At 43.1% G+C, this 6,317-nt stretch overlaps 1 long non-coding RNA gene across 1 annotated transcript; it reads right to left on the reverse strand.

Moving 5' to 3' along the window:
• LOC120685465 lies at nt 1–3,166 on the reverse strand. The gene is made up of 2 exons (XR_005679575.1): nt 722–3,166; nt 1–430 (listed from the first exon to the last, which is right to left on the reverse strand). It is a non-coding gene; the product is annotated as an uncharacterized LOC120685465 (long non-coding RNA).
• Nucleotides 3,167–6,317: the final 3,151 nt, after the last annotated feature.

The following is a 6,317-nucleotide window of genomic DNA, read 5'->3' on the forward strand; positions in this document are numbered from 1 at the left end:
AACCATAAAACATACTCGAGATTTTATTCATTACTCATGGAAATGTTACAATCAAGAGCAATCAGCTGCTTAGTACAGGCAGGATAACAGCCTCACCACACAGCACTGTGGTTCAGACACTTCGCCATTTGTGCAAGATCATCGGCTACTGAATTCCTATCTCTTTACATGATTCAACTCAAAACCTGGCAATCTACTGGCCGCATGAGAAGCCTCCTGAATGATGGAGAGACATACAGGCTTCAAGACCTTCACCTCCTTCAAATATTGGACGGCAACCATTCAGCAGCCAGGCCAATGCCCTCTTTACATGCCAAAGCTTCCATCTCCTCGGCATTCGAAGTGTCGAACATCATCTTCCATGCTGTTAGCTTGACACTGACCAGAAGGTCACGGATGACAATTCCGATTTCTGCTTCCCCAGATGCCTCTGAAATTGAACCGTCAACATTAATTTTGAGCCATAGAGCTTACAATTCCACGCTCATGGTTGCCATTGCCAGATAGTTATCTAGTCCATGAGATGAATGATACAAAACTGAGTACACTATTTTTGCACATATCTGAACATGTGCATATCTTGGATAAAAAAACATCACATATCCCTCCGCCAACAAGTCGATGACAAGGTAGCTCCCTCCCTCACTCAAAAGGATCAGGAATTTACTACCTTCCTCCCTCAATCGACAACTCGATGCACAAATCAAATTCCAAGGCTTACCTTTCATGTAGGAGTCCAGGTTGCAGGATCGAGGGAGAGGGGAAACAGCCTCTGGCATCTGAAATGAGCATCCCAGATATCAGCATGACAGCAGAGATAATTCACTTAAACTAATCCCATGCTATGTATTCTGTCAATAATTGCCTAGGATTGAGTCAGTTTTGAGCAATCATATTTCTAAAAATGAGCACTGATTATACTGTAAAAGTGAATTAAGCTGAAACATCATTTGGTAGCATCGAAGACTGTTAAATATTGCTTATGGTGCCTACTTCTATTACATTCATGAGGATATATAAAAGCAAGGGAGATGACAGGTAGCCTCAGCACCGGAGGCATAAGTGAGGCATTCATTCAGGTTATGGAAGATGATGCCCACTGTGAGCTGATCATTGGCATACCGGCTGGTGGTACATTCGAATGTCTGTGACATGAAAAGAAAATGGCAATACTGTCAATGCAAAGATAGTTCAATGGTGCTAAGACTAAAATACAAAGTTATTTCGACCAGAATTCCTTTAAGAGTCTATACGGTGAAATTGCAACTACTAAAAAGCATTCTTTAATTCAGGTGGTAAATAATACTCAACCCAACCATAGACACCAAAAAATTCACATGATACATTATGCAATGGTACCCACGGCCAACAAAGGTAGTCTGTGAACAAAAAGAGATGTGAACATATATTGAAAATTGTGGATATGGTACATGGTGACAACATATATTGAAAGATCTCACCAATGGCACTATGTTAGAGAATGCCACCAAAAACTGATTTGTAGATCGAGTCAAGGGAATAACAATTTTTTCAAACTGCAGAAATGCACACAACTTAGGCAGAGATTTAACCAAATGAAGCAGAAGGTCCAAACTCCTGTATACCCAGAGATACTTCCACCACATCCACTGCTAGAAGCCAATGCAGGCGTCAGCCTGGCTGCTGAGGTGTAAATCGAGCTCCACACATCAGGCAAAACTGAGAACATTAAAGAATTCATCATGTGCAGAAAATTTGAGGATTAGTTGCTGTTGGAGGATTGATTTTTGCACCATTGGGCTATATATCAGTGATGAATTGACAGGTTCACAGCTAAACTTTCACCTGTATATGCATCTGCAATTTGCATCAGCAGAAATCTTGGTACTAGAGATATTCTGAGAAGCATACCATCTGTGTAGTACTTCGAAATTTAACAAAGTGAAATTTAGTGCATTTACCTTTATCATGGTTTGGCATTATCACTATTCAAAGAAGCAATTTTCAAACAGAAAATGTAGTATCTCACTATGTTAGCAAAGAAGTAATATGATAATTACTTCTCTAATTTTCAAATCGACATAATACAGTAGCTTCGCATCTAATACCCTGAAGTTTCTATTCACTTGATAATCAGGTAAAAATTATAAAACAGAGTTTCAGTTAATGAAAAGGAAGATGAAGACACTAGCCATGAGAAAGGTCCAACTGTTATATGAAATAAAGCTTATTTGTTGATTTTCATATTTTTGAAGGGAATGAATGAGAAAGTGATAAAAATAAATAAGAAAAACAATTGTCAGATTGGATGAATAAGCAGAGGAAACCACTATAAATTTTAGCACTACAAGACAATTATCTAAAACAATCTCTACAATAGCGCCACCACAATGAGAAAAGGTATTTATGCATAAGTAGATCAACGGAGGTGCCACCAAGAGAAAGTACGAATGGGAGCAGGAGCTGGTCAATTTACACATGCTTGATTAATCTACCCAGCATTGTACGTAGCCAAAAGATACTGACAGCAGGAATTCATAAAACTGGCCCAAGGGCTAGATCAATTAGCAAATACATGGGATTGGAGTACTATGCACTAATCACTGCATAAATTGAAATGTAGTGAATCGAAATACATCTTCACAAAGCACAAAGAGAATCGAAGCAGGCAGTGAATGGGGGACAATTGCGTACCAGAAGGCTCCATTGGGGCAGGGTCTCTCCACGACGGCTAGAGGCGGGCGAGTCAAGTACGCGGCGCAGCGGCGAGAGACTAACTCCAGGACGCTGGGAGGGGCGGCCAACGGCACCTGGCGCTGCAGCTCGACGGGCGGCACGCATCAACAGCAGGGCGACGACGGCACAGGGACTCGCCGGGGGGGGGGGGGGTACCGATGAACGGTGGCCGACGTGAGCTGGCGGCGCAGGGCCTTTCCGCGGCGGTACGGGAGCCGGCGGCGCTGGGGGAGGGGAGGAGGTCTCCGGGGGCGCAGGGTCTCGCTAGGGCAGCACGGGAGCTGGCGGAGCAGGGCCTCGCCGGGGCGGCGCAGGGCACCGGCGGGTTGGCGATGGGGAGAACCCCGCCTCACCGGACAGTAGCAGGCGGGAGGCCCTGCGGGCTACAGTAGCAGGCGACAGATTGGGGAGCAGATGGGGGTACATCTCCGAGCGGCGGCTGTAGCCCGCCGGGCAGTGGCGGACCTAGGTTTTAAATATAGGGTATGCCGTGCTAAAATTTTCACATACAAAATGGTATAATACATTTTCTAATTCGGTAAATGACATTAAAAATTGACCAAGCATTCGGGATACAAGAAATAACAGTCTTTAATTCAACAATTAAAAGTAGTCCAAAGAAGATTACAATACTACTTGTGGTTGTTCTTGTCCTTGTCCTTGTCCGGCCTACGATGTCTAATGGACATGAAAGTCTCCATTATATCAGCTTCATCCACTTCAAAGAAAATATCCCGCTCAATGAATGTGACAAGACAATCATCCAAAACACTATCACCAATCTTATTCCTCTTCTTGGTTTTGACAGTGTTCAAAGCTGAAAATACCCTTTCAACGGAGGCCGTCGCCACAGGTAGAACCAATACCAATTTGAGAAGCAAGTAAACTATATCATAAAATGTATGCATATTTGTCTCAACAAGCTTAACTGAGAGGTCAACAAGACTATGTATGTCTTTGAACCTATCATCTCCTCTTATGACATCAATGTAGTTTTCAAGTTGCAACTCAAGTCTTAGCAAGTCAGAGCCGAATATGTCATGAGGGTAGAAGTCTAGCCAGCTAGTCTACGTATCTTCTGTGCATCAAATGAAGCATATGAATTTGAAGGATTGAAGGCCGACATACAAGAAAGTAACTCCATATTTATCTCATCAAATCGATAATCAAGTTCTTGACTAATTTGATCAATGACACCAATATATACTTCTCTTCTAAAGTGATCATCATTTGTTTGATTTCGGGCATACCGTGCTGATTTTCCATAAGGCACATAATTATCCTCCATAGCAGGAACCTCGAAACCATGTTTTGTGCAAAATAAAGTGACCCTTTCAAGAAATTTATCCCAACCATCAGACCTCAACTGCTGCATTCTTCTCTTTGCCACATTAACAAGTGAGATAGCATTAAGAATATCTTGCTCTCTTCTTTGCAAACACTCGGATAATTCATTTGTATATCCAAGAATAATATACATTAAGTGTGCAACGAAAACAAACTCAAAGGACTCAAATGCTCCAACCATAAAATGTATTTTTGTCCAATCAGCCCTATGTAATGTATCATCTCCAAGAGTGACGAGTACCTCATGAATTGAAGGATACATAGCAATGATGTTGCATATAGTTTTGTAATAAGAGCCCCAGCGAGTGTCACAAGGTCTTGGCAACCCCATTTCTTGATTTAATCCACTTCCAGTTTCAATTTCACCACAATCAAGTGTTTTTGTGATTTGCTCAAGTCTAGCATTTCGAAGCATGCCATGTCGCTTACAAGAAACTCCAACAATATTCAGCAAGATAGATATTTGATTGAAGAAACATTGGCAATCAATATTGCCCTTGGCAACATCAACAAGAACTAGTTGGAGTTGATGTGCAAAGCAATGGATATAATAAGCTGAAGGTGACTCTTGCATGATTAATGTTTTTAGCCCTCTGACCCCTCCTTTCATGTTGCTAGCCCCATCATAACCTTGGCCACGGATTTGAGTCATAGTCAAGCCATGAGTAACAAGTAAAGCTTCAATTGCATTCTTTAGTGATAATGAGCTGGTATCATCTACATAAACAACTCCAATAAAGTGCTCACATGGCCTTCCCAATTTATCAACATATCGCAAACAAAGAGCTAGTTGTTCTCTATGTGATATGTCACTAGACTCATCAGCTAAAATGGCATAGGGCTCATCACCAATTTCTTCAATTATTTTCTTTCTAGTTTCTATGGCACAACAGTGAATAACCTGCTTTTGTATCTTTGGGCTGATTAAGGAGCAATTACCTGGAGCATTCTTCAAAACATACTTGTCCACTTCTTCACTATTTGCTGCAAGAAATTTCAAAAGCTCAATGAAGTTCCCTCTGTTGCTAGACTCTTCGCTTTCATCATGTCCCCGGAATGCCAATCCTTGATGCAAAAGAAACTTCAAACATCTAAGTGTATACTTCAATCTGACCTTATAAAGGCGACGATCCTCATCACTCCACTTCTCAATTTTATTATCAATTTGTGCACCAGGATCCATAAAGCCAATGAGTTTCTCTTGAGCTGCCTTGTGTGCTTTAGAATCCATATGTTTAAGAAGTGCCTGCTCTCCCATATTCCAATTTCTCCAACCTTTTACAGTAAATGCATTTGTCCCCTTCCCCTTGCTTTTTTTTTGTCTTTGAACAAGTAGCAATAAAAACAAAACACAGAATCTTCCTTGATACTATATTCAACCCAATTGTGTTTGAATAACCATACAGGAGAGCATGAACGATATCTATCTCCAATTTTTCTTTTTGGAAACTGATGTGCAATAGGTTTGAATGGACCTCTAAGAACATATAATCTTCTAACTGCATCTTGATCATTAACATGATAACTTGCAATGGACAGCCTTAAACCTGGATCATGAGGAAGACGATTGATATCATAAGCCGGTTCCTCTTGTTCTTGATTTTTCTCTTCCACCATATTTGCAGCCGGTCCCTCTTGTTCTTGATTTTCCTCTTCCACCACATTTGCAGCCGGTGCCTCTTCTTCTCGATTTTTCCTCTTCCACCACATTTGCAGCCGGAGCAGGTGAAGGAGATGAAGCTGCAGCAAGCTTCTTTGCGGCATGTCTCTGAAAAAGTGATACAATGTTCCCATTCCTCTTCATGGTCCATAAATTCTACAGAAATAAATATACAATGCATCAGCAAGACAGCAATCAAACCAAATCCTTGATTCCTGTGTGATCCAGAAATTCTGCAGGCTAGGGTTTGCAATTTGCATACCTTAGAAATTTAGAACTCGATCTGCGCCAGATGGGAGCGGCCGAGGTGCCGAGCAGTGCAGGCCGCAGGCGGCAGGTCCAGTCAGCGGCGCGGCCGTGCGGCGCTAGACGGCGGCAGCGAGGCAATCAGGCAAGGCCGCAAGCAGGTGGCCGCAAGGGACCTGGGACGCCGGCATGGCGCGTCGCCGGCTCGTCGGCCTGGTCGCCGCCGCGGGGCCGACGGGCGACAGCGGCTGGGTGCCGGGGTGGGGTGGAATGGGGCCTTGGCCACTCGGGGCAACGGGCGACGCCGGCGGGGTGACCTTGGAGGTGGGAGCGTCGGGCGTCGCCCTGC

Source organism: Panicum virgatum, chromosome 8N, assembly GCF_016808335.1.
Source record: "Panicum virgatum strain AP13 chromosome 8N, P.virgatum_v5, whole genome shotgun sequence".
Lineage (NCBI taxonomy): Eukaryota > Viridiplantae > Streptophyta > Magnoliopsida > Poales > Poaceae > Panicum > Panicum virgatum.